The sequence below is a fragment of the Orcinus orca genome, chromosome 1, assembly GCF_937001465.1.
Source record: "Orcinus orca chromosome 1, mOrcOrc1.1, whole genome shotgun sequence".
In the NCBI taxonomy this organism is placed as follows: domain Eukaryota; kingdom Metazoa; phylum Chordata; class Mammalia; order Artiodactyla; family Delphinidae; genus Orcinus; species Orcinus orca.
Window position 1 is genome coordinate 95463219 of NC_064559.1, and position 26583 is coordinate 95489801.

The 26583-nt window shown below is 60.6% G+C and overlaps 16 non-coding genes across 16 annotated transcripts; 9 read left to right on the forward strand and 7 right to left on the reverse strand.

The window, feature by feature from the left end:
- Nucleotides 1-2770: 2770 nt before the first annotated feature.
- Nucleotides 2771-2841, reverse strand: TRNAG-GCC (transfer RNA glycine (anticodon GCC)). Its single transcript has one exon. It is a non-coding gene; the product is annotated as a tRNA-Gly (tRNA).
- A 1139-nt stretch (nucleotides 2842-3980) lies between these two features.
- Nucleotides 3981-4063, reverse strand: TRNAL-CAG (transfer RNA leucine (anticodon CAG)). Its single transcript has one exon. It is a non-coding gene; the product is annotated as a tRNA-Leu (tRNA).
- A 571-nt stretch (nucleotides 4064-4634) lies between these two features.
- On the forward strand, nucleotides 4635-4706 carry TRNAD-GUC (transfer RNA aspartic acid (anticodon GUC)). Its single transcript has one exon. It is a non-coding gene; the product is annotated as a tRNA-Asp (tRNA).
- Nucleotides 4707-5547: 841 nt separating this feature from the next.
- Nucleotides 5548-5619, forward strand: TRNAG-UCC (transfer RNA glycine (anticodon UCC)). Its single transcript has one exon. It is a non-coding gene; the product is annotated as a tRNA-Gly (tRNA).
- Nucleotides 5620-5901: 282 nt separating this feature from the next.
- Nucleotides 5902-5973, forward strand: TRNAE-CUC (transfer RNA glutamic acid (anticodon CUC)). The gene has a single exon. It is a non-coding gene; the product is annotated as a tRNA-Glu (tRNA).
- A 4361-nt stretch (nucleotides 5974-10334) lies between these two features.
- On the reverse strand, nucleotides 10335-10405 carry TRNAG-GCC (transfer RNA glycine (anticodon GCC)). Its single transcript has one exon. It is a non-coding gene; the product is annotated as a tRNA-Gly (tRNA).
- Nucleotides 10406-11544: 1139 nt separating this feature from the next.
- On the reverse strand, nucleotides 11545-11627 carry TRNAL-CAG (transfer RNA leucine (anticodon CAG)). Its single transcript has one exon. It is a non-coding gene; the product is annotated as a tRNA-Leu (tRNA).
- Nucleotides 11628-12198: 571 nt separating this feature from the next.
- Nucleotides 12199-12270, forward strand: TRNAD-GUC (transfer RNA aspartic acid (anticodon GUC)). The gene has a single exon. It is a non-coding gene; the product is annotated as a tRNA-Asp (tRNA).
- An 841-nt stretch (nucleotides 12271-13111) lies between these two features.
- On the forward strand, nucleotides 13112-13183 carry TRNAG-UCC (transfer RNA glycine (anticodon UCC)). The gene has a single exon. It is a non-coding gene; the product is annotated as a tRNA-Gly (tRNA).
- Nucleotides 13184-13465: 282 nt separating this feature from the next.
- On the forward strand, nucleotides 13466-13537 carry TRNAE-CUC (transfer RNA glutamic acid (anticodon CUC)). Its single transcript has one exon. It is a non-coding gene; the product is annotated as a tRNA-Glu (tRNA).
- A 4580-nt stretch (nucleotides 13538-18117) lies between these two features.
- TRNAG-GCC (transfer RNA glycine (anticodon GCC)) lies at nucleotides 18118-18188 on the reverse strand. Its single transcript has one exon. It is a non-coding gene; the product is annotated as a tRNA-Gly (tRNA).
- A 1139-nt stretch (nucleotides 18189-19327) lies between these two features.
- TRNAL-CAG (transfer RNA leucine (anticodon CAG)) lies at nucleotides 19328-19410 on the reverse strand. Its single transcript has one exon. It is a non-coding gene; the product is annotated as a tRNA-Leu (tRNA).
- A 571-nt stretch (nucleotides 19411-19981) lies between these two features.
- TRNAD-GUC (transfer RNA aspartic acid (anticodon GUC)) lies at nucleotides 19982-20053 on the forward strand. The gene has a single exon. It is a non-coding gene; the product is annotated as a tRNA-Asp (tRNA).
- Nucleotides 20054-20882: 829 nt separating this feature from the next.
- Nucleotides 20883-20954, forward strand: TRNAG-UCC (transfer RNA glycine (anticodon UCC)). The gene has a single exon. It is a non-coding gene; the product is annotated as a tRNA-Gly (tRNA).
- Nucleotides 20955-21232: 278 nt separating this feature from the next.
- Nucleotides 21233-21304, forward strand: TRNAE-CUC (transfer RNA glutamic acid (anticodon CUC)). The gene has a single exon. It is a non-coding gene; the product is annotated as a tRNA-Glu (tRNA).
- A 4346-nt stretch (nucleotides 21305-25650) lies between these two features.
- TRNAG-GCC (transfer RNA glycine (anticodon GCC)) lies at nucleotides 25651-25721 on the reverse strand. The gene has a single exon. It is a non-coding gene; the product is annotated as a tRNA-Gly (tRNA).
- Nucleotides 25722-26583: the final 862 nt, after the last annotated feature.

Below are 26583 nucleotides of genomic sequence, written 5' to 3' on the forward strand. Positions count from 1 at the left end.
ACTACCACTGAATCTGTGTGCGAAACAGAAACAGGCTCACAGACCTGGAAAACACAGTGATGGTTACCCGAGGGAAAAAGGAGGGGTGGAGGGATAAATTAGGAGCTCGATGAACCGATACACAGTACTTCATATAAAGGAGATAAGCAGCAAGGATTTACAGAATAACACAGGGAATGATATTCAATATCCTGCAATAACCTATACTGGAAATCAATCTGAAACAATATTAGACATGGAAAACAGTATCCCCTTTGCTGTACACCTGAAACTAACTCAATGTGGTTAATCAACTCTTCTTCCTAAACCACAAGTACTAGTCCTTAAAAGTAAGTAAGTAAATAAATAAATATATAAATAAATAAATAGGAGGAACTGAGCCATCAGATGATCCAGCAATCCCCGTCGTGGGTACACAGCCGCCAAAGAGAAAAACTGTTGTTTGGAGAGATCCACGCACCCCCGTGTTTGTAGCTGCGCTACGTGCCACAGCCAAGACACAGAAAAAACCCATGTGCCCATCAGCAGTCGGCTGAGAGAAAAGGATGTGGTATATATGTACTGTGGAGTATTACTCAGCCATTTCAGAAAATGAAATATTGCCATTTGCCACAATAAGGATGGTCCTAGAGACCATTACACTTGGTGAAGTAAGTCTGACAGAGAAGCACAAAGATACGTGGAATCTAAAACGTAATAGAAAAGAATGTATGTGCAAAAGAGAAACAGACTCCCAGACAGAGAAAACACACTGATGGTTACCCGAGGAGAAAGGCAGGGGTGGAGACATAAATTAGGAGCTGCGATGAACAGATACACCGTACTTCATATAAAAGACATAAGCAGGGGGCTTCCCTGGTGGCGCAGTGGTTGAGAGTCCGCCTGCCGATGCAGGGGACACGGGTTCGTGCCCCGCTCCGGGAAGATCCCACATGCCGCGGAGCGGCTGGGCCCGTGAGCCATGGCCGCTGAGCCTGCGCGTCCGGAGCCTGTGCTCCGCAACGGGAGAGGCCACAGCAGTGAGAGGCCCGCGTACTGCAAAAAAAAAAAAAAAAAAAAAAAACACATAAGCAACAAGGATTTCCAGTATAACACAGGGAATGATATTCAATATCGTGTAGTAAGCTATCATGGAAAGCAATCTGAAACGTTATTAGACATGGGAAACAGTATCTGCTTTGCTGTGCACCTGAAACTAACTCAATATTGTTAATCAACTTTTCTTCCAAAATTACAGCTAGTCGTTCTTATAAGTAAGTAAGTAAATGAATAAATAAATATTAAATGCATAAATAAAAACAACACACTAAAGAAATAGGTGAAATAGGGGCTCTCATATGATCCAGCAATCCCCATCGCGGGTACACATCGGCAGAGGAGAGAAACTGTCATTTGAAGAGATCCATGCACCCCCATGTTCACGGCAGCACTACGGGCCACAGCCAAGACATGGACAAAACCCAAGTGCCCATCAGCCGATGGCTGGCACGGGAAGACGTGATATATATGTACTGTGGAATATTACTCAGCCATACAAAAGAGTGAGATACTGCCATTTGCACCAAGAAGGAGGGACCTAGAGTATATTACACTTAGCGACGTAAGTCAGGCAGAGAAGCACAAAGATACGGGGACTCTAAAGCGTACTACAAACGAACGTATGTGCCAAAGAGAGAGACACACAGACATAGAAAACACACTGTTCGTTACCCAAGGGGAAAGTGTAGGGCAGGGGAAATTCCGGAGCTGTGATTAACAGAGAGGAAATACTATACATAAAGCACACAAGCAACAAGGATTTACCGTACAGCACAGGGAACTGTATTCATGTGTCGTGATAACGTATAACGGAAAATAACCTGGAAAAGGACATATAACTGAATCACTTTGCTGTACACCTGAAAGTAACACAAAGTTTAAACCAACCATACTGCTACGAAAAGGAGAAGAAGACGAAGGGGAAAACAAGAGGGCAACGGGACAGAGGCAAGGGCAGGATCCTTGACAACGTAGGATTTGGAAAGGATCGGGGCGGGGGGGGGAAGTGGCGAGATAGGAGGTGGGAGGAGGGTGTTTGTGGGAATAGGCAGGAGGCTGAGGTGGTGGTGCTGGGGGGTGCTGTCCCGAGGGCTGATGCTGTTGGTGGGAGCAGAGGTTCAGGGGAGGGGGTGGTGTTTGTCGTGCTGATGGTGCTGGTGGCAGTAGCGGTGGAGGAGCGGGCCGGTGTTGGAAACGTGTTTCTGTTGAGGGTCAAAACGTGAATCTAGAGTGTAGTCTGCGATGATAGTGTGGACTTCTTTGGAACTCCTCGTGCAAGTGAGCGCTTTTGGGACTCTAGGAAACTGGGATGTATCGCTCCCAGAGGTGGCGACTTGCTTGCTGCTGGTTGTGCAAAGATAGTATAATTTTCGGAGTGGGGGCAGAGTGAGGCAGAGAGCTTGGACACGGCGAAAGGTGAAGAGGTTGGGCTGTGCGGGTGCCAGTGTGGGGTGTTCCTTACAGTGACAAGCGGGACACAAGCGGGGTCGGGGTCAGGAAGAGAACAAGGACAAGGAAGGGGTCTGGGCGAAAGAGTGGCTGAGCCCGCGAGGTGTCAGGTCCTGGAGGCCTGGCTCCCGGGTGTGTGTGGGGTGGGGGCGTCTGCTGGGAAGGACAGGGGCCGGAAGGTGCGGTGGTGAGCGAGCTGTTGCAGGACCGGTGCCTTGAGTGTGGCAGCTGGGAAACCCAGCTCCGCTTTGGGGCTGCGGGCACCAAAAGGGGACGCTGCGTCTGCATGGGCCGGGAATCGAACCCGGGCCTCCCGCGTGGCAGGCGAGAATTCTACCACTGAACCACCCATGCATGCACCGATGGCCACCGGTGCCCGCCGCTGCCCCAGCGGCGCCCAACGCTGCCCCAGCGGCGCTCGCCGCCAACCGCCGGACCCTGGTCACTGGTCGCCCCGTGGGCATGGGCTCCATTTGAGCAAGAGGCCGACGGGCCACCTGAATGAGAGGCTCCGGGCACTCTGGCGACCCCAGGGCGCGAGGCGGTCGGAAGCACCGAAGGATGGAGGGACGCAGGCGGGCTCGGCCCGTCCTGCGCTTTCTCTGCCGTCCACGGGCTCGGCCCGTCCTGCGCTTTCTCTGCCGTCCACGGAGCCGATTGACTGTCGGTGTCGCCAGGCGAAGCCAGGAGGCGAACCGGCCTGGCCCGCGCCCGAATCCCGGTCAGGGCAGGCGAGGCGTGGCCGCTGCGGCTGAGCACCGACGTTCCTCTCAGCCGCCGCCCGGCTCCGACGCAGGCAGGCAGGCAGGCAGGTGTGGTCCGGCCAGGGTCCCAAGGCGAAAAAGCACCGAGGGCACGCACCACAGGCCGGCAAGACGCTGTCGGCGGCCACCTCGCTGTGGCTGTGGAGGGAATGGAATGGGCAGGCAGGCCGTTGGGTCTGGCGGGAAGGACAGGATGTTGGAAAGAGGGAGAGCTGCTGCTGGCGGAAGTGGAAGAAAGGCTGTGAGAACGAGTCCGCTGTTCACCAGGCAGAAGTCGGAGGGCGGGCGAGGCGTGGAGGGCTTTCCACACGCGGCCGTTCTGCGTGTGGCGGTGGGGGCGGGGTGGAGCGGGGGAGAGGCCGTGGGGGGGAGGGGCGAAGGCAGGCAGGCAGGCCGGAAGACCAGCAGCAGCAGCAGCAGCCGCCAGCAGGTGAGGAAAGATGTGCTGCGAAGGACTGAAGGGCTTCCTGGTGTGGGTGCAGGTAGGAAGGGGCGTAGGAGCTGGCGGGGAGGGCGTTTGTCCGGAAAGCCCGTGGCCGGAGGGGTTCGTAGCGGGCCGTTTCTGCCAGGCCCGCGGCCGTGGCTGAGAAGGTCCCGCGTCTGAGAGGCGTGGATGTCCGGGCCGCAGTTTGGAGAGGCGGCAAGAGTGCAAGGCGCGAACGGACTGGAAGGCAGTAAAGCGCTGCCATAGGGCCGGGTGCGTTTGTCGGGCGGGCCAAAAGGCTGGCTTGTCAGGAGTGGGATTCGAACCCACGCCTCCAGGGGAGACTGCGACCTGAACGCAGCGCCTTAGACCGCTCGGCCATCCTGACGGCGGGCCTGGGCGTGCGCGTGGCCGCTCGGCTGGCTGGGACCCGACGCGACGCGCAGCCCGGTGCCCTTGGCGGGACGCGGTGCTCCGCGCCAGGCGCGCGGCCGTGTGGGGGAGCGACGGAGCGGGCGCGCGGCGGCCGGCGGGGAGCAAGGCCAGACGACGCGCCTGGCTCCGCCGCGCTGGCGCCCTCGCCCAGCCCTGGCCCCGGACGGAGCCGGGCCGCGTCTTGCCAGCCCCTGCCGCCGGCCCCCACCCGCGCCTCTCCTCGCCGGCCGTGGCCAGGCGCGCACCCACCCCCTCCTCGCAGCCTTGCTTTCGGTCTCGGGCCCCCTCCTCCCGGCGCGATCCCCGCGTCGGAGGCAATAGGCAGCGCGCACTGGGAGCTTTCAGCGCCACTTGGGTCCGGGTCCCTGTCGGGTCGGGGGCTGCTGCTTTGGAGGACGCGGTTGGTGTGGCGTTGGGTCGGCTCGGGCACGTGCCGGGCGCCCGTGGTGGGCCGGGGCCGGAGGGCGGGGGGAGGCGTCGGCCGGCAGCCCGAGAGCGTCCGGGCGCGGGGGCGGTGGCCGCCGTCCTCGTTAGTATAGTGGTGAGTATCCCCGCCTGTCACGCGGGAGACCGGGGTTCGATTCCCCGACGGGGAGGCAACACGCCCCCTTTTGGTGGCTGGCGCCGCTCTCTGTCCCGCCGCCTATCTCCCAAGGACCCTGCTTGTCCGCCCTGTGCCCTCCGTCCTCCAGCGAGGCGCAGGGCCCCAGCGCGTGCCCAGCCTGCCCACCCTCGACCCCCTCCAGCCCTCCAGCCCTTCCTCGTCGCCGGGCACTCAGTCGCCACGGCCGAGCGACGGCCTCCTCTGGACACCACAAGCTCTCGATGACGTTGCGGCCCGCCCAAAGTGGCTGTCTCCGTGGGCTCCTTGCGTCGCGACGCAAGGCTGCGCAGCTATGCACAGCTGCATAGGTGCCCAGCTGCCGGGACGGGTGGGAGGCGGATGAGTGCCGTCCCCTGTCGGTGCGGGAAGTGGCCTGGCCAGGCGCCGGGTGGAGAAGGGCTTTGGCGAGCCGGGGTGCTGGAAGATGCGTGCGCCGGGGGCGGGGGCGGGCCGCGGCGTGGAGCCGAGGGACCTGGAGCAGCAAGGCAGCGAGAGCGCCACCCTGAGGCGATCGGGCGGGTGGTCTAGGGCAGCTTCGTGGGGCTGGCGCGGGTGGGGCGCCGGGGGGCCTTGGTGGCGTCTGTGACGTCACAGAGCTGCGGGCCGGCGTGGCGTCGGGGCAGGGCTGCTCCAAGCGGCGGCGGCGGCGGCTGAGGAGGAGGAGGAGGACGAGGAAGAGAAAGGGGAGCAGAAGGAGGAAGAGAAGGAGGAGGAGTCGGAAGAGAAGGAGTCGGAGGAGGAGGAGGAGGAGGAGGAGGGGGAGGAGGAAGCGGCGACGAGAGTGCGCTCGGGCGAGCCCGGTGCCGGCGTCTCGGGGCGGCCCGGGCTGTGCAGCGTTGGTGGTATAGTGGTGAGCATAGCTGCCTTCCAAGCAGTTGACCCGGGTTCGATTCCCGGCCAACGCAGCGGGCTGACCTTTTGCCGCGCTGCGCGGGCGGCCGGCCGGCCGGCCGGGGCCCTGTGAGGGAGAGCTGGGAGCAGGGAGCCCGGTGGCCCTAGCGGCTCTTCTTGTGTGTGCGAGAAGCAGGCGCGCAGTGTTCTGAGGGTGCTGCGAGCAGGAAGGACGGGAGGACACGTGGATTGCCAGGGGCGGCGTGTGGCTGCACTTGGAAAGGCCGGGTCTTGGCGCCAAGGTGGCGCCGAGCGGCTGCTATGGGTCGAGCAGGAGCCGTGGTAGAGCCCGACGCTCCCTGGTGGTCTAGTGGTTAGGATTCGGCGCTCTCACCGCCGCGGCCCGGGTTCGATTCCCGGTCAGGGAAGCCTTTCTTCTTCCTCTCTACCTCACACCGTCCACATCCCACTTTTAGGCCACGCTTGCTCCGCGGCCTCGGCGTCGCGCCCTGCCCGACAACAGCCGCCCGGTGCCCTGCACCTGCAGCCCAAGCCCTGCCAGGCAACGTCCACCCTCCCTGCCCGGCCAGACCTTTTGGCCGCACTGGCGCGCGCCCACTCGAGGCCTTCGACGTCCCGTGTCTTCGTTTTCACACGCTTGCCTCAGCCCCAAACACGAATGGCCGGGGCGGCGCCTCTCCCCGCCGAGGCTGTGGCCACGAGCAAACGCCCCCGCCGGTGTTTGGACTCTCCAGCAGCACTGCTTCTCCCCCACGGCGACAGCGGCGGCGGCACCGACGGCGCTGTCACACGCGGTGCCTTCTGACAGCGCCGGATCCCCTGTGGAAAGGAGCACCGGTGGGCAGACGGGTGCTTCGCAACACCGCAGCAGGTTTCCTGAACGCCCTTGCCGGTGCCTTGGGGGTGGCTGACAGTGTGGGATGAAGGTGTTTGTGGCCGTGGTCGGTGGCCACCCCACGCGGGCTAGGGAACGGAGCAGAACGAGCCCATGGAGAGAGGGCGGCGGTGGGCCGCGTGCTGGGAGGTGCGAGGAAGGACCTGGGGTGTCTGGCTGGAGCGCGGGCAGGAGCGAGAGGTGTTGGGCTGGCGGGGACCTGGCCCGGGAGAGCGGCTGGCCGCTCAGGCAGGGGCTCAGCAGAAGCTTGGTGTGGTGGGGGCACCTGGCCCGGCACGTGTGTGCGGGTGGGTCAGATCAGGGGGCGGGGTGGGCCTGGAGTAGGAGTGAGTCTGAGGAGCGCTGGCAGAAGTGAGACTTCCGGGCAGGACATTTGACAGTCGGGCCTGGGATACAAGGGGCAGGTGGCGGGGAGAGGGGTCCGAGCCTCCGGGCTGGGGGGAAGGGCGGGGTGTGTGAACGGGCTGTGGGGCGTGGAAGATGGTGGGAGAGGACCCCTTCGCGGTGGGGTGGCGGGTGAGCGCCCCAGACTGGTGTGCTGTGCGGCAAGGTGGTCAGGCCAAGCAATGGGTTGTTACTGGGGGCGGTGGGTAGGAGGCGGGCAAGAGAACAACAGAAACGGAGCGCGCCACAGGGGCTAGGCGGGGTCCGAATCGGGTGGGGGCATTCTACTGCCCCAGAGACACACATCACCTCTCATCGGGAGAAACCATCCAGTCTCAGGTGTGTGTGGTGGCGGGGGTCGGGGGAGGAGGGGTTGAGGTTGAAAGAGGCCAAGGGAGAGGTCCCGTCTGATCCAGCAATCCCACTCCTGGGTGCGTAGCCGGAAATGGCGAAACAAGAGTTCAGAAAGGCACAAGCACCTCCATGTTCACAGCGGCACTATTTGCACTAGCCAAGACGTGGAAAAAACCCAAGTGCCCGTCAACGGGTGGCCAGTACAAGAAGAGGTCGTATCTATGTAGTACGAGCTATCACTCAGCCGTCAATAAAAAAGAATGAACTATTGCCATTTGCTGCCACAAGACTGCTCCCCGAGAATATTACGCTTCGTGAAGTATGTCCGACAGAGAAACACAAAGATACGTGGAATCTCAAAAGTACTACCACTGAATCTGTGTGCGAAACAGAAACAGGCTCACAGACCTGGAAAACACAGTGATGGTTACCCGAGGGAAAAAGGAGGGGTGGAGGGATAAATTAGGAGCTCGATGAACCGATACACAGTACTTCATATAAAGGAGATAAGCAGCAAGGATTTACAGAATAACACAGGGAATGATATTCAATATCCTGCAATAACCTATACTGGAAATCAATCTGAAACAATATTAGACATGGAAAACAGTATCCCCTTTGCTGTACACCTGAAACTAACTCAATGTGGTTAATCAACTCTTCTTCCTAAACCACAAGTACTAGTCCTTAAAAGTAAGTAAGTAAATAAATAAATATATAAATAAATAAATAGGAGGAACTGAGCCATCAGATGATCCAGCAATCCCCGTCGTGGGTACACAGCCGCCAAAGAGAAAAACTGTTGTTTGGAGAGATCCACGCACCCCCGTGTTTGTAGCTGCACTACGTGCCACAGCCAAGACACAGAAAAAACCCATGTGCCCATCAGCAGTCGGCTGAGAGAAAAGGATGTGGTATATATGTACTGTGGAGTATTACTCAGCCATTTCAGAAAATGAAATATTGCCATTTGCCACAATAAGGATGGTCCTAGAGACCATTACACTTGGTGAAGTAAGTCTGACAGAGAAGCACAAAGATACGTGGAATCTAAAACGTAATAGAAAAGAATGTATGTGCAAAAGAGAAACAGACTCCCAGACAGAGAAAACACACTGATGGTTACCCGAGGAGAAAGGCAGGGGTGGAGACATAAATTAGGAGCTGCGATGAACAGATACACCGTACTTCATATAAAAGACATAAGCAGGGGGCTTCCCTGGTGGCGCAGTGGTTGAGAGTCCGCCTGCCGATGCAGGGGACACGGGTTCGTGCCCCGGTCCGGGAAGATCCCACATGCCGCGGAGCGGCTGGGCCCGTGAGCCATGGCCGCTGAGCCTGCGCGTCCGGAGCCTGTGCTCCGCAACGGGAGAGGCCACAGCAGTGAGAGGCCCGCGTACTGCAAAAAAAAAAAAAAAAAAAAAAACACATAAGCAACAAGGATTTCCAGTATAACACAGGGAATGATATTCAATATCGTGTAGTAAGCTATCATGGAAAGCAATCTGAAACGTTATTAGACATGGGAAACAGTATCTGCTTTGCTGTGCACCTGAAACTAACTCAATATTGTTAATCAACTTTTCTTCCAAAATTACAGCTAGTCGTTCTTATAAGTAAGTAAGTAAATGAATAAATAAATATTAAATGCATAAATAAAAACAACACACTAAAGAAATAGGTGAAATAGGGGCTCTCATATGATCCAGCAATCCCCATCGCGGGTACACATCGGCAGAGGAGAGAAACTGTCATTTGAAGAGATCCATGCACCCCCATGTTCACGGCAGCACTACGGGCCACAGCCAAGACATGGACAAAACCCAAGTGCCCATCAGCCGATGGCTGGCACGGGAAGACGTGATATATATGTACTGTGGAATATTACTCAGCCATACAAAAGAGTGAGATACTGCCATTTGCACCAAGAAGGAGGGACCTAGAGTATATTACACTTAGCGACGTAAGTCAGGCAGAGAAGCACAAAGATACGGGGACTCTAAAGCGTACTACAAACGAACGTATGTGCCAAAGAGAGAGACACACAGACATAGAAAACACACTGTTCGTTACCCAAGGGGAAAGTGTAGGGCAGGGGAAATTCCGGAGCTGTGATTAACAGAGAGGAAATACTATACATAAAGCACACAAGCAACAAGGATTTACCGTACAGCACAGGGAACTGTATTCATGTGTCGTGATAACGTATAACGGAAAATAACCTGGAAAAGGACATATAACTGAATCACTTTGCTGTACACCTGAAAGTAACACAAAGTTTAAACCAACCATACTGCTACGAAAAGGAGAAGAAGACGAAGGGGAAAACAAGAGGGCAACGGGACAGAGGCAAGGGCAGGATCCTTGACAACGTAGGATTTGGAAAGGATCGGGGCGGGGGGGGGAAGTGGCGAGATAGGAGGTGGGAGGAGGGTGTTTGTGGGAATAGGCAGGAGGCTGAGGTGGTGGTGCTGGGGGGTGCTGTCCCGAGGGCTGATGCTGTTGGTGGGAGCAGAGGTTCAGGGGAGGGGGTGGTGTTTGTCGTGCTGATGGTGCTGGTGGCAGTAGCGGTGGAGGAGCGGGCCGGTGTTGGAAACGTGTTTCTGTTGAGGGTCAAAACGTGAATCTAGAGTGTAGTCTGCGATGATAGTGTGGACTTCTTTGGAACTCCTCGTGCAAGTGAGCGCTTTTGGGACTCTAGGAAACTGGGATGTATCGCTCCCAGAGGTGGCGACTTGCTTGCTGCTGGTTGTGCAAAGATAGTATAATTTTCGGAGTGAGGGCAGAGTGAGGCAGAGAGCTTGGACACGTGGCGAAAGGTGAAGAGGTTGGGCTGTGCGGGTGCCAGTGTGGGGTGTTCCTTACAGTGACAAGCGGGACACAAGCGGGGTCGGGGTCAGGAAGAGAACAAGGACAAGGAAGGGGTCTGGGCGAAAGAGTGGCTGAGCCCGCGAGGTGTCAGGTCCTGGAGGCCTGGCTCCCGGGTGTGTGTGGGGTGGGGGCGTCTGCTGGGAAGGACAGGGGCCGGAAGGTGCGGTGGTGAGCGAGCTGTTGCAGGACCGGTGCCTTGAGTGTGGCAGCTGGGAAACCCAGCTCCGCTTTGGGGCTGCGGGCACCAAAAGGGGACGCTGCGTCTGCATGGGCCGGGAATCGAACCCGGGCCTCCCGCGTGGCAGGCGAGAATTCTACCACTGAACCACCCATGCATGCACCGATGGCCGCCGGTGCCCGCCGCTGCCCCAGCGGCGCCCAACGCTGCCCCAGCGGCGCTCGCCGCCAACCGCCGGACCCTGGTCACTGGTCGCCCCGTGGGCATGGGCTCCATTTGAGCAAGAGGCCGACGGGCCACCTGAATGAGAGGCTCCGGGCACTCTGGCGACCCCAGGGCGCGAGGCGGTCGGAAGCACCGAAGGATGGAGGGACGCAGGCGGGCTCGGCCCGTCCTGCGCTTTCTCTGCCGTCCACGGGCTCGGCCCGTCCTGCGCTTTCTCTGCCGTCCACGGAGCCGATTGACTGTCGGTGTCGCCAGGCGAAGCCAGGAGGCGAACCGGCCTGGCCCGCGCCCGAATCCCGGTCAGGGCAGGCGAGGCGTGGCCGCTGCGGCTGAGCACCGACGTTCCTCTCAGCCGCCGCCCGGCTCCGACGCAGGCAGGCAGGCAGGCAGGTGTGGTCCGGCCAGGGTCCCAAGGCGAAAAAGCACCGAGGGCACGCACCACAGGCCGGCAAGACGCTGTCGGCGGCCACCTCGCTGTGGCTGTGGAGGGAATGGAATGGGCAGGCAGGCCGTTGGGTCTGGCGGGAAGGACAGGATGTTGGAAAGAGGGAGAGCTGCTGCTGGCGGAAGTGGAAGAAAGGCTGTGAGAACGAGTCCGCTGTTCACCAGGCAGAAGTCGGAGGGCGGACGAGGCGTGGAGGGCTTTCCACACGCGGCCGTTCTGCGTGTGGCGGTGGGGGCGGGGTGGAGCGGGGGAGAGGCCGTGGGGGGGAGGGGCGAAGGCAGGCAGGCAGGCAGGAAGACCAGCAGCAGCAGCAGCAGCCGCCAGCAGGTGAGGAAAGATGTGCTGCGAAGGACTGAAGGGCTTCCTGGTGTGGGTGCAGGTAGGAAGGGGCGTAGGAGCTGGCGGGGAGGGCGTTTGTCCGGAAAGCCCGTGGCCGGAGGGGTTCGTAGCGGGCCGTTTCTGCCAGGCCCGCGGCCGTGGCTGAGAAGGTCCCGCGTCTGAGAGGCGTGGATGTCCGGGCCGCAGTTTGGAGAGGCGGCAAGAGTGCAAGGCGCGAACGGACTGGAAGGCAGTAAAGCGCTGCCATAGGGCCGGGTGCGTTTGTCGGGCGGGCCAAAAGGCTGGCTTGTCAGGAGTGGGATTCGAACCCACGCCTCCAGGGGAGACTGCGACCTGAACGCAGCGCCTTAGACCGCTCGGCCATCCTGACGGCGGGCCTGGGCGTGCGCGTGGCCGCTCGGCTGGCTGGGACCCGACGCGACGCGCAGCCCGGTGCCCTTGGCGGGACGCGGTGCTCCGCGCCAGGCGCGCGGCCGTGTGGGGGAGCGACGGAGCGGGCGCGCGGCGGCCGACGGGGAGCAAGGCCAGACGACGCGCCTGGCTCCGCCGCGCTGGCGCCCTCGCCCAGCCCTGGCCCCGGACGGAGCCGGGCCGCGTCTTGCCAGCCCCTGCCGCCGGCCCCCACCCGCGCCTCTCCTCGCCGGCCGTGGCCAGGCGCGCACCCACCCCCTCCTCGCAGCCTTGCTTTCGGTCTCGGGCCCCCTCCTCCCGGCGCGATCCCCGCGTCGGAGGCAATAGGCAGCGCGCACTGGGAGCTTTCAGCGCCACTTGGGTCCGGGTCCCTGTCGGGTCGGGGGCTGCTGCTTTGGAGGACGCGGTTGGTGTGGCGTTGGGTCGGCTCGGGCACGTGCCGGGCGCCCGTGGTGGGCCGGGGCCGGAGGGCGGGGGGAGGCGTCGGCCGGCAGCCCGAGAGCGTCCGGGCGCGGGGGCGGTGGCCGCCGTCCTCGTTAGTATAGTGGTGAGTATCCCCGCCTGTCACGCGGGAGACCGGGGTTCGATTCCCCGACGGGGAGGCAACACGCCCCCTTTTGGTGGCTGGCGCCGCTCTCTGTCCCGCCGCCTATCTCCCAAGGACCCTGCTTGTCCGCCCTGTGCCCTCCGTCCTCCAGCGAGGCGCAGGGCCCCAGCGCGTGCCCAGCCTGCCCACCCTCGACCCCCTCCAGCCCTCCAGCCCTTCCTCGTCGCCGGGCACTCAGTCGCCACGGCCGAGCGACGGCCTCCTCTGGACACCACAAGCTCTCGATGACGTTGCGGCCCGCCCAAAGTGGCTGTCTCCGTGGGCTCCTTGCGTCGCGACGCAAGGCTGCGCAGCTATGCACAGCTGCATAGGTGCCCAGCTGCCGGGACGGGTGGGAGGCGGATGAGTGCCGTCCCCTGTCGGTGCGGGAAGTGGCCTGGCCAGGCGCCGGGTGGAGAAGGGCTTTGGCGAGCCGGGGTGCTGGAAGATGCGTGCGCCGGGGGCGGGGGCGGGCCGCGGCGTGGAGCCGAGGGACCTGGAGCAGCAAGGCAGCGAGAGCGCCACCCTGAGGCGATCGGGCGGGTGGTCTAGGGCAGCTTCGTGGGGCTGGCGCGGGTGGGGCGCCGGGGGGCCTTGGTGGCGTCTGTGACGTCACAGAGCTGCGGGCCGGCGTGGCGTCGGGGCAGGGCTGCTCCAAGCGGCGGCGGCGGCGGCTGAGGAGGAGGAGGAGGACGAGGAAGAGAAAGGGGAGCAGAAGGAGGAAGAGAAGGAGGAGGAGTCGGAAGAGAAGGAGTCGGAGGAGGAGGAGGAGGAGGAGGAGGGGGAGGAGGAAGCGGCGACGAGAGTGCGCTCGGGCGAGCCCGGTGCCGGCGTCTCGGGGCGGCCCGGGCTGTGCAGCGTTGGTGGTATAGTGGTGAGCATAGCTGCCTTCCAAGCAGTTGACCCGGGTTCGATTCCCGGCCAACGCAGCGGGCTGACCTTTTGCCGCGCTGCGCGGGCGGCCGGCCGGCCGGCCGGGGCCCTGTGAGGGAGAGCTGGGAGCAGGGAGCCCGGTGGCCCTAGCGGCTCTTCTTGTGTGTGCGAGAAGCAGGCGCGCAGTGTTCTGAGGGTGCTGCGAGCAGGAAGGACGGGAGGACACGTGGATTGCCAGGGGCGGCGTGTGGCTGCACTTGGAAAGGCCGGGTCTTGGCGCCAAGGTGGCGCCGAGCGGCTGCTATGGGTCGAGCAGGAGCCGTGGTAGAGCCCGACGCTCCCTGGTGGTCTAGTGGTTAGGATTCGGCGCTCTCACCGCCGCGGCCCGGGTTCGATTCCCGGTCAGGGAAGCCTTTCTTCTTCCTCTCTACCTCACACCGTCCACATCCCACTTTTAGGCCACGCTTGCTCCGCGGCCTCGGCGTCGCGCCCTGCCCGACAACAGCCGCCCGGTGCCCTGCACCTGCAGCCCAAGCCCTGCCAGGCAACGTCCACCCTCCCTGCCCGGCCAGACCTTTTGGCCGCACTGGCGCGCGCCCACTCGAGGCCTTCGACGTCCCGTGTCTTCGTTTTCACACGCTTGCCTCAGCCCCAAACACGAATGGCCGGGGCGGCGCCTCTCCCCGCCGAGGCTGTGGCCACGAGCAAACGCCCCCGCCGGTGTTTGGACTCTCCAGCAGCACTGCTTCTCCCCCACGGCGACAGCGGCGGCGGCACCGACGGCGCTGTCACACGCGGTGCCTTCTGACAGCGCCGGATCCCCTGTGGAAAGGAGCACCGGTGGGCAGACGGGTGCTTCGCAACACCGCAGCAGGTTTCCTGAACGCCCTTGCCGGTGCCTTGGGGGTGGCTGACAGTGTGGGATGAAGGTGTTTGTGGCCGTGGTCGGTGGCCACCCCACGCGGGCTAGGGAACGGAGCAGAACGAGCCCATGGAGAGAGGGCGGCGGTGGGCCGCGTGCTGGGAGGTGCGAGGAAGGACCTGGGGTGTCTGGCTGGAGCGCGGGCAGGAGCGAGAGGTGTTGGGCTGGGGGGGACCTGGCCCGGGAGAGCGGCTGGCCGCTCAGGCAGGGGCTCAGCAGAAGCTTGGTGTGGTGGGGGCACCTGGCCCGGCACGTGTGTGCGGGTGGGTCAGATCAGGGGGCGGGGTGGGCCTGGAGTAGGAGTGAGTCTGAGGAGCGCTGGCAGAAGTGAGACTTCCGGGCAGGACATTTGACAGTCGGGCCTGGGATACAAGGGGCAGGTGGCGGGGAGAGGGGTCCGAGCCTCCGGGCTGGGGGGAAGGGCGGGGTGTGTGAACGGGCTGTGGGGCGTGGAAGATGGTGGGAGAGGACCCCTTCGCGGTGGGGTGGCGGGTGAGCGCCCCAGACTGGTGTGCTGTGCGGCAAGGTGGTCAGGCCAAGCAATGGGTTGTTACTGGGGGCGGTGGGTAGGAGGCGGGCAAGAGAACAACAGAAACGGAGCGCGCCACAGGGGCTAGGCGGGGTCCGAATCGGGTGGGGGCATTCTACTGCCCCAGAGACACACATCACCTCTCATCGGGAGAAACCATCCAGTCTCAGGTGTGTGTGGTGGCGGGGGTCGGGGGAGGAGGGGTTGAGGTTGAAAGAGGCCAAGGGAGAGGTCCCGTCTGATCCAGCAATCCCACTCCTGGGTGCGTAGCCGGAAATGGCGAAACAAGAGTTCAGAAAGGCACAAGCACCTCCATGTTCACAGCGGCACTATTTGCACTAGCCAAGACGTGGAAAAAACCCAAGTGCCCGTCAACGGGTGGCCAGTACAAGAAGAGGTCGTATCTATGTACGAGCTATCACTCAGCCGTCAATAAAAAAGAATGAACTATTGCCATTTGCTGCCACAAGACTGCTCCCCGAGAATATTACGCTTCGTGAAGTATGTCCGACAGAGAAACACAAAGATACGTGGAATCTCAAAAGTACTACCACTGAATCTATGTGCGAAACAGAAACAGGCTCACAGACCTGGAAAACACAGTGATGGTTACCCGAGGGAAAAAGGAGGGGTGGAGGGATAAATTAGGAGCTCGATGAACCGATACACAGTACTTCATATAAAGGAGATAAGCAGCAAGGATTTACAGAATAACACAGGGAATGATATTCAATATCCTGCAATAACCTATACTGGAAATCAATCTGAAACAATATTAGACATGGAAAACAGTATCCCCTTTGCTGTACACCTGAAACTAACTCAATGTGGTTAATCAACTCTTCTTCCTAAACCACAAGTACTACTCCTTAAAAGTAAGTAAGTAAATAAATAAATATATAAATAAATAAATAGGAGGAACTGAGCCATCAGATGATCCAGCAATCCCCGTCGTGGGTACACAGCCGCCAAAGAGAAAAACTGTTGTTTGGAGAGATCCACGCACCCCCGTGTTTGTAGCTGCACTACGTGCCACAGCCAAGACACAGAAAAAACCCATGTGCCCATCAGCAGTCGGCTGAGAGAAAAGGATGTGGTATATATGTACTGTGGAGTATTACTCAGCCATTTCAGAAAATGAAATATTGCCATTTGCCACAATAAGGATGGTCCTAGAGACCATTACACTTGGTGAAGTAAGTCTGACAGAGAAGCACAAAGATACGTGGAATCTAAAACGTAATAGAAAAGAATGTATGTGCAAAAGAGAAACAGACTCCCAGACAGAGAAAACACACTGATGGTTACCCGAGGAGAAAGGCAGGGGTGGAGACATAAATTAGGAGCTGCGATGAACAGATACACCGTACTTCATATAAAAGACATAAGCAGGGGGCTTCCCTGGTGGCGCAGTGGTTGAGAGTCCGCCTGCCGATGCAGGGGACACGGGTTCGTGGCCCTGTCCGGGAAGATCCCACATGCCGCGGAGCGGCTGGGCCCGTGAGCCATGGCCGCTGAGCCTGCGCGTCCGGAGCCTGTGTTCCACGACGGGAGAGGCCACAACAGTGAGAGGCCCGTGTACCACAAAAAAAAAAAAAAAAAAAAAAAAAAGACATAAGCAGGGGGCTTCCCTGGTGGCGCAGTGGTTGAGAGTCCGCCTGCCGATGCAGGGGACACGGGTTCGTGCCCCGGTCCGGGAAGATCCCACATGCCGCGGAGCGGCTGGGCCCGTGAGCCATGGCCGCTGAGCCTGCGCGTCCGGAGCCTGTGCTCCGCAACGGGAGAGGCCACAGCAGTGAGAGGCCCGCGTACTGCAAAAAAAAAAAAAAACAAAAAAACACATAAGCAACAAGGATTTCCAGTATAACACAGGGAATGATATTCAATATCGTGTAGTAAGCTATCATGGAAAGCAATCTGAAACGTTATTAGACATGGGAAACAGTATCTGCTTTGCTGTGCACCTGAAACTAACTCAATATTGTTAATCAACTTTTCTTCCAAAATTACAGCTAGTCGTTCTTATAAGTAAGTAAGTAAATGAATAAATAAATATTAAATGCATAAATAAAAACAACACACTAAAGAAATAGGTGAAATAGGGGCTCTCATATGATCCAGCAATCCCCATCGCGGGTACACATCGGCAGAGGAGAGAAACTGTCATTTGAAGAGATCCATGCACCCCCATGTTCACGGCAGCACTACGGGCCACAGCCAAGACATGGACAAAACCCAAGTGCCCATCAGCCGATGGCTGGCACGGGAAGACGTGATATATATGTACTGTGGAATAGTACTCAGCCATACAAAAGATACTGCCATTTGCACCAAGAAGGAGGGACCTAGAGTATATTACACTTAGCGACGTAAGTCAGGCAGAGAAGCACAAAGATACGGGGACTCTAAAGCGTACTACAAACGAACGTATGTGCCAAAGAGAGAGACACACAGACATAGAAAACACACTGTTCGTTACCCAAGGGGAAAGTGTAGGGCAGGGGAAATTCCGGAGCTGTGATTAACAGAGAGGAAATACTATACATAAAGCACACAAGCAACAAGGATTTACCGTACAGCACAGGGAACTGTATTCATGTGTCGTGATAACGTATAACGGAAAATAACCTGGAAAAGGACATATAACTGAATCACTTTGCTGTACACCTGAAAGTAACACAATGTTTAAACCAACCATACTGCTACGAAAAGGAGAAGAAGACGAAGGGGAAAACAAGAGGGCAACGGGACAGAGGCAAGGGCAGGATCCTTGACAACGTAGGATTTGGAAAGGATCGGGGCGGGGGGGGGAAGTGGCGAGATAGGAGGTGGGAGGAGGGTGTTTGTGGGAATAGGCAGGAGGCTGAGGTGGTGGTGCTGGGGGGTGCTGTCCCGAGGGCTGATGCTGTTGGTGGGAGCAGAGGTTCAGGGGAGGGGGTGGTGTTTGTCGTGCTGATGGTGCTGGTGGCAGTAGCGGTGGAGGAGCGGGCCGGTGTTGGAAACGTGTCTCTGTTGAGGGTCAAAACGTGAATCTAGAGTGTAGTCTGCGATGATAGTGTGGACTTCTTTGGAACTCCTCGTGCAAGTGAGCGCTTTTGGGACTCTAGGAAACTGGGATGTATCGCTCCCAGAGGTGGCGACTTGCTTGCTGCTGGTTGTGCAAAGATAGTATAATTTTCGGAGTGGGGGCAGAGTGAGGCAGAGAGCTTGGACACGGCGAAAGGTGAAGAGGTTGGGCTGTGCGGGTGCCAGTGTGGGGTGTTCCTTACAGTGACAAGCGGGACACAAGCGGGGTCGGGGTCAGGAAGAGAACAAGGACAAGGAAGGGGTCTGGGCGAAAGAGTGGCTGAGCCCGCGAGGTGTCAGGTCCTGGAGGCCTGGCTCCCGGGTGTGTGTGGGGTGGGGGCGTCTGCTGGGAAGGACAGGGGCCGGAAGGTGCGGTGGTGAGCGAGCTGTTGCAGGACCGGTGCCTTGAGTGTGGCAGCTGGGAAACCCAGCTCCGCTTTGGGGCTGCGGGCACCAAAAGGGGACGCTGCGTCTGCATGGGCCGGGAATCGAACCCGGGCCTCCCGCGTGGCAGGCGAGAATTCTACCACTGAACCACCCATGCATGCACCGATGGCCACCGGTGCCCGCCGCTGCCCCAGCGGCGCCCAACGCTGCCCCAGCGGCGCTCGCCGCCAACCGCCGGACCCTGGTCACTGGTCGCCCCGTGGGCATGGGCTCCATTTGAGCAAGAGGCCGACGGGCCACCTGAATGAGAGGCTCCGGGCACTCTGGCGACCCCAGGGCGCGAGGCGGTCGGAAGCACCGAAGGATGGAGGGACGCAGGCGGGCTCGGCCCGTCCTGCGCTTTCTCTGCCGTCCACGGGCTCGGCCCGTCCTGCGCTTTCTCTGCCGTCCACGGAGCCGATTGACTGTCGGTGTCGCCAGGCGAAGCCAGGAGGCGAACCGGCCTGGCCCGCGCCCGAATCCCGGTCAGGGCAGGCGAGGCGTGGCCGCTGCGGCTGAGCACCGACGTTCCTCTCAGCCGCCGCCCGGCTCCGACGCAGGCAGGCAGGCAGGCAGGTGTGGTCCGGCCAGGGTCCCAAGGCGAAAAAGCACCGAGGGCACGCACCACAGGCCGGCAAGACGCTGTCGGCGGCCACCTCGCTGTGGCTGTGGAGGGAATGGAATGGGCAGGCAGGCCGTTGGGTCTGGCGGGAAGGACAGGATGTTGGAAAGAGGGAGAGCTGCTGCTGGCGGAGGTGGAAGAAAGGCTGTGAGAACGAGTCCGCTGTTCACCAGGCAGAAGTCGGAGGGCGGACGAGGCGTGGAGGGCTTTCCACACGCGGCCGTTCTGCGTGTGGCGGTGGGGGCGGGGTGGAGCGGGGGAGAGGCCGTGGGGGGGAGGGGCGAAGGCAGGCAGGCAGGCAGGAAGACCAGCAGCAGCAGCAGCAGCCGCCAGCAGGTGAGGAAAGATGTGCTGCGAAGGACTGAAGGGCTTCCTGGTGTGGGTGCAGGTAGGAAGGGGCGTAGGAGCTGGCGGGGAGGGCGTTTGTCCGGAAAGCCCGTGGCCGGAGGGGTTCGTAGCGGGCCGTTTCTGCCAGGCCCGCGGCCGTGGCTGAGAAGGTCCCGCGTCTGAGAGGCGTGGATGTCCGGGCCGCAGTTTGGAGAGGCGGCAAGAGTGCAAGGCGCGAACGGACTGGAAGGCAGTAAAGCGCTGCCATAGGGCCGGGTGCGTTTGTCGGGCGGGCCAAAAGGCTGGCTTGTCAGGAGTGGGATTCGAACCCACGCCTCCAGGGGAGACTGCGACCTGAACGCAGCGCCTTAGACCGCTCGGCCATCCTGACGGCGGGCCTGGGCGTGCGCGTGGCCGCTCGGCTGGCTGGGACCCGACGCGACGCGCAGCCCGGTGCCCTTGGCGGGACGCGGTGCTCCGCGCCAGGCGCGCGGCCGTGTGGGGGAGCGACGGAGCGGGCGCGCGGCGGCCGACGGGGAGCAAGGCCAGACGACGCGCCTGGCTCCGCCGCGCTGGCGCCCTCGCCCAGCCCTGGCCCCGGACGGAGCCGGGCCGCGTCTTGCCAGCCCCTGCCGCCGGCCCCCACCCGCGCCTCTCCTCGCCGGCCGTGGCCAGGCGCGCACCCACCCCCTCCTCGCAGCCTTGCTTTCGGTCTCGGGCCCCCTCCTCCCGGCGCGATCCCCGCGTCGGAGGCAATAGGCAGCGCGCACTGGGAGCTTTCAGCGCCACTTGGGTCCGGGTCCCTGTCGGGTCGGGGGCTGCTGCTTTGGAGGACGCGGTTGGTGTGGCGTTGGGTCGGCTCGGGCACGTGCCGGGCGCCCGTGGTGGGCCGGGGCCGGAGGGCGGGGGGAGGCGTCGGCCGGCAGCCCGAGAGCGTCCGGGCGCGGGGGCGGTGGCCGCCGTCCTCGTTAGTATAGTGGTGAGTATCCCCGCCTGTCACGCGGGAGACCGGGGTTCGATTCCCCGACGGGGAGGCAACACGCCCCCTTTTGGTGGCTGGCGCCGCTCTCTGTCCCGCCGCCTATCTCCCAAGGACCCTGCTTGTCCGCCCTGTGCCCTCCGTCCTCCAGCGAGGCGCAGGGCCCCAGCGCGTGCCCAGCCTGCCCACCCTCGACCCCCTCCAGCCCTCCAGCCCTTCCTCGTCGCCGGGCACTCAGTCGCCACGGCCGAGCGACGGCCGCCTCTGGACACCACAAGCTCTCGATGACGTTGCGGCCCGCCCAAAGTGGCTGTCTCCGTGGGCTCCTTGCGTCGCGACGCAAGGCTGCGCAGCTATGCACAGCTGCATAGGTGCCCAGCTGCCGGGACGGGTGGGAGGCGGATGAGTGCCGTCCCCTGTCGGTGCGGGAAGTGGCCTGGCCAGGCGCCGGGTGGAGAAGGGCTTTGGCGAGCCGGGGTGCTGGAAGATGCGTGCGCCGGGGGCGGGGGCGGGCCGCGGCGTGGAGCCGAGGGACCTGGAGCAGCAAGGCAGCGAGAGCGCCACCCTGAGGCGATCGGGCGGGTGGTCTAGGGCAGCTTCGTGGGGCTGGCGCGGGTGGGGCGCCGGGGGGCCTTGGTGGCGTCTGTGACGTCACAGAGCTGCGGGCCGGCGTGGCGTCGGGGCAGGGCTGCTCCAAGCGGCGGCGGCGGCGGCTGAGGAGGAGGAGGAGGACGAGGAAGAGAAAGGGGAGCAGAAGGAGGAAGAGAAGGAGGAGGAGTCGGAAGAGAAGGAGTCGGAGGAGGAGGAGGGGGAGGAGGAAGCGGCGACGAGAGTGCGCTCGGGCGAGCCCGGTGCCGGCGTCTCGGGGCGGCCCGGGCTGTGCAGCGTTGGTGGTATAGTGGTGAGCATAGCTGCCTTCCAAGCAGTTGACCCGGGTTCGATTCCCGGCCAACGCAGCGGGCTGACCTTTTGCCGCGCTGCGCGGGCGGCCGGCCGGCCGGGGCCCTGTGAGGGAGAGCTGGGAGCAGGGAGCTCGGTGGCCCTAGCGGCTCTTCTTGTGTGTGCGAGAAGCAGGCGCGCAGTGTTCTGAGGGTGCTGCGAGCAGGAAGGACGGGAGGACACGTGGATTGCCAGGGGCGGCGTGTGGCTGCACTTGGAAAGGCCGGGTCTTGGCGCCAAGGTGGCGCCGAGCGGCTGCTATGGGTCGAGCAGGAGCCGTGGTAGAGCCCGACGCTCCCTGGTGGTCTAGTGGTTAGGGTTCGGCGCTCTCACCGCCGCGGCCCGGGTTCGATTCCCGGTCAGGGAAGCCTTTCTTCTTCCTCTCTACCTCACACCGTCCACATCCCACTTTTAGGCCACGCTTGCTCCGCGGCCTCGGCGTCGCGCCCTGCCCGACAACAGCCGCCCGGTGCCCTGCACCTGCAGCCCAAGCCCTGCCAGGCAACGTCCACCCTCCCTGCCCGGCCAGACCTTTTGGCCGCACTGGCGCGCGCCCACTCGAGGCCTTCGACGTCCCGTGTCTTCGTTTTCACACGCTTGCCTCAGCCCCAAACACGAATGGCCGGGGCGGCGCCTCTCCCCGCCGAGGCTGTGGCCACGAGCAAACGCCCCCGCCGGTGTTTGGACTCTCCAGCAGCACTGCTTCTCCCCCACGGCGACAGCGGCGGCGGCACCGACGGCGCTGTCACACGCGGTGCCTTCTGACAGCGCCGGATCCCCTGTGGAAAGGAGCACCGGTGGGCAGACGGGTGCTTCGCAACACCGCAGCAGGTTTCCTGAACGCCCTTGCCGGTGCCTTGGGGGTGGCTGACAGTGTGGGATGAAGGTGTTTGTGGCCGTGGTCGGTGGCCACCCCACGCGGGCTAGGGAACGGAGCAGAACGAGCCCATGGAGAGAGGGCGGCGGTGGGCCGCGTGCTGGGAGGTGCGAGGAAGGACCTGGGGTGTCTGGCTGGAGCGCGGGCAGGAGCGAGAGGTGTTGGGCTGGGGGGGACCTGGCCCGGGAGAGCGGCTGGCCGCTCAGGCAGGGGCTCAGCAGAAGCTTGGTGTGGTGGGGGCACCTGGCCCGGCACGTGTGTGCGGGTGGGTCAGATCAGGGGGCGGGGTGGGCCTGGAGTAGGAGTGAGTCTGAGGAGCGCTGGCAGAAGTGAGACTTCCGGGCAGGACATTTGACAGTCGGGCCTGGGATACAAGGGGCAGGTGGCGGGGAGAGGGGTCCGAGCCTCCGGGCTGGGGGGAAGGGCGGGGTGTGTGAACGGGCTGTGGGGCGTGGAAGATGGTGGGAGAGGACCCCTTCGCGGTGGGGTGGCGGGTGAGCGCCCCAGACTGGTGTGCTGTGCGGCAAGGTGGTCAGGCCAAGCAATGGGTTGTTACTGGGGGCGGTGGGTAGGAGGCGGGCAAGAGAACAACAGAAACGGAGCGCGCCACAGGGGCTAGGCGGGGTCCGAATCGGGTGGGGGCATTCTACTGCCCCAGAGACACACATCACCTCTCATCGGGAGAAACCATCCAGTCTCAGGTGTGTGTGGTGGCGGGGGTCGGGGGAGGAGGGGTTGAGGTTGAAAGAGGCCAAGGGAGAGGTCCCGTCTGATCCAGCAATCCCACTCCTGGGTGCGTAGCCGGAAATGGCGAAACAAGAGTTCAGAAAGGCACAAGCACCTCCATGTTCACAGCGGCACTATTTGCACTAGCCAAGACGTGGAAAAAACCCAAGTGCCCGTCAACGGGTGGCCAGTACAAGAAGAGGTCGTATCTATGTACGAGCTATCACTCAGCCGTCAATAAAAAAGAATGAACTATTGCCATTTGCTGCCACAAGACTGCTCCCCGAGAATATTACGCTTCGTGAAGTATGTCCGACAGAGAAACACAAAGATACGTGGAATCTCAAAAGTACTACCACTGAATCTATGTGCGAAACAGAAACAGGCTCACAGACCTGGAAAACACAGTGATGGTTACCCGAGGGAAAAAGGAGGGGTGGAGGGATAAATTAGGAGCTCGATGAACCGATACACAGTACTTCATATAAAGGAGATAAGCAGCAAGGATTTACAGAATAACACAGGGAATGATATTCAATATCCTGCAATAACCTATACTGGAAATCAATCTGAAACAATATTAGACATGGAAAACAGTATCCCCTTTGCTGTACACCTGAAACTAACTCAATGTGGTTAATCAACTCTTCTTCCTAAACCACAAGTACTAGTCCTTAAAAGTAAGTAAATAAATAAATATATAAATAAATAAATAGGAGGAACTGAGCCATCAGATGATCCAGCAATCCCCGTCGTGGGTACACAGCCGCCAAAGAGAAAAACTGTTGTTTGGAGAGATCCATGCACCCCCGTGTTTGTAGCTGCGCTACGTGCCACAGCCAAGACACAGAAAAAACCCATGTGCCCATCAGCAGTCGGCTGAGAGAAAAGGATGTGGTATATATGTACTGTGGAGTATTACTCAGCCATTTCAGAAAATGAAATATTGCCATTTGCCACAATAAGGATGGTCCTAGAGACCATTACACTTGGTGAAGTAAGTCTGACAGAGAAGCACAAAGATACGTGGAATCTAAAACGTAATAGAAAAGAATGTATGTGCAAAAGAGAAACAGACTCCCAGACAGAGAAAACACACTGATGGTTACCCGAGGAGAAAGGCAGGGGTGGAGACATAAATTAGGAGCTGCGATGAACAGATACACCGTACTTCATATAAAAGACATAAGCAGGGGGCTTCCCTGGTGGCGCAGTGGTTGAGAGTCCGCCTGCCGATGCAGGGGACACGGGTTCGTGCCCCGCTCCGGGAAGATCCCACATGCCGCGGAGCGGCTGGGCCCGTGAGCCATGGCCGCTGAGCCTGCGCGTCCGGAGCCTGTGCTCCGCAACGGGAGAGGCCACAGCAGTGAGAGGCCCGCGTACTGCAAAAAAAAAAAAAAACAAAAAAACACATAAGCAACAAGGATTTCCAGTATAACACAGGGAATGATATTCAATATCGTGTAGTAAGCTATCATGGAAAGCAATCTGAAACGTTATTAGACATGGGAAACAGTATCTGCTTTGCTGTGCACCTGAAACTAACTCAATATTGTTAATCAACTTTTCTTCCAAAATTACAGCTAGTCGTTCTTATAAGTAAGTAAGTAAATGAATAAATAAATATTAAATGCATAAATAAAAACAACACACTAAAGAAATAGGTGAAATAGGGGCTCTCATATGATCCAGCAATCCCCATCGCGGGTACACATCGGCAGAGGAGAGAAACTGTCATTTGAAGAGATCCATGCACCCCCATGTTCACGGCAGCACTACGGGCCACAGCCAAGACATGGACAAAACCCAAGTGCCCATCAGCCGATGGCTGGCACGGGAAGACGTGATATATATGTACTGTGGAATAGTACTCAGCCATACAAAAGATACTGCCATTTGCACCAAGAAGGAGGGACCTAGAGTATATTACACTTAGCGACGTAAGTCAGGCAGAGAAGCACAAAGATACGGGGACTCTAAAGCGTACTACAAACGAACGTATGTGCCAAAGAGAGAGACACACAGACATAGAAAACACACTGTTCGTTACCCAAGGGGAAAGTGTAGGGCAGGGGAAATTCCGGAGCTGTGATTAACAGAGAGGAAATACTATACATAAAGCACACAAGCAACAAGGATTTACCGTACAGCACAGGGAACTGTATTCATGTGTCGTGATAACGTATAACGGAAAATAACCTGGAAAAGGACATATAACTGAATCACTTTGCTGTACACCTGAAAGTAACACAATGTTTAAACCAACCATACTGCTACGAAAAGGAGAAGAAGACGAAGGGGAAAACAAGAGGGCAACGGGACAGAGGCAAGGGCAGGATCCTTGACAACGTAGGATTTGGAAAGGATCGGGGCGGGGGGGGGAAGTGGCGAGATAGGAGGTGGGAGGAGGGTGTTTGTGGGAATAGGCAGGAGGCTGAGGTGGTGGTGCTGGGGGGTGCTGTCCCGAGGGCTGATGCTGTTGGTGGGAGCAGAGGTTCAGGGGAGGGGGTGGTGTTTGTCGTGCTGATGGTGCTGGTGGCAGTAGCGGTGGAGGAGCGGGCCGGTGTTGGAAACGTGTCTCTGTTGAGGGTCAAAACGTGAATCTAGAGTGTAGTCTGCGATGATAGTGTGGACTTCTTTGGAACTCCTCGTGCAAGTGAGCGCTTTTGGGACTCTAGGAAACTGGGATGTATCGCTCCCAGAGGTGGCGACTTGCTTGCTGCTGGTTGTGCAAAGATAGTATAATTTTCGGAGTGGGGGCAGAGTGAGGCAGAGAGCTTGGACACGGCGAAAGGTGAAGAGGTTGGGCTGTGCGGGTGCCAGTGTGGGGTGTTCCTTACAGTGACAAGCGGGACACAAGCGGGGTCGGGGTCAGGAAGAGAACAAGGACAAGGAAGGGGTCTGGGCGAAAGAGTGGCTGAGCCCGCGAGGTGTCAGGTCCTGGAGGCCTGGCTCCCGGGTGTGTGTGGGGTGGGGGCGTCTGCTGGGAAGGACAGGGGCCGGAAGGTGCGGTGGTGAGCGAGCTGTTGCAGGACCGGTGCCTTGAGTGTGGCAGCTGGGAAACCCAGCTCCGCTTTGGGGCTGCGGGCACCAAAAGGGGACGCTGCGTCTGCATGGGCCGGGAATCGAACCCGGGCCTCCCGCGTGGCAGGCGAGAATTCTACCACTGAACCACCCATGCATGCACCGATGGCCACCGGTGCCCGCCGCTGCCCCAGCGGCGCCCAACGCTGCCCCAGCGGCGCTCGCCGCCAACCGCCGGACCCTGGTCACTGGTCGCCCCGTGGGCATGGGCTCCATTTGAGCAAGAGGCCGACGGGCCACCTGAATGAGAGGCTCCGGGCACTCTGGCGACCCCAGGGCGCGAGGCGGTCGGAAGCACCGAAGGATGGAGGGACGCAGGCGGGCTCGGCCCGTCCTGCGCTTTCTCTGCCGTCCACGGGCTCGGCCCGTCCTGCGCTTTCTCTGCCGTCCACGGAGCCGATTGACTGTCGGTGTCGCCAGGCGAAGCCAGGAGGCGAACCGGCCTGGCCCGCGCCCGAATCCCGGTCAGGGCAGGCGAGGCGTGGCCGCTGCGGCTGAGCACCGACGTTCCTCTCAGCCGCCGCCCGGCTCCGACGCAGGCAGGCAGGCAGGCAGGTGTGGTCCGGCCAGGGTCCCAAGGCGAAAAAGCACCGAGGGCACGCACCACAGGCCGGCAAGACGCTGTCGGCGGCCACCTCGCTGTGGCTGTGGAGGGAATGGAATGGGCAGGCAGGCCGTTGGGTCTGGCGGGAAGGACAGGATGTTGGAAAGAGGGAGAGCTGCTGCTGGCGGAGGTGGAAGAAAGGCTGTGAGAACGAGTCCGCTGTTCACCAGGCAGAAGTCGGAGGGCGGACGAGGCGTGGAGGGCTTTCCACACGCGGCCGTTCTGCGTGTGGCGGTGGGGGCGGGGTGGAGCGGGGGAGAGGCCGTGGGGGGGAGGGGCGAAGGCAGGCAGGCAGGCAGGAAGACCAGCAGCAGCAGCAGCAGCCGCCAGCAGGTGAGGAAAGATGTGCTGCGAA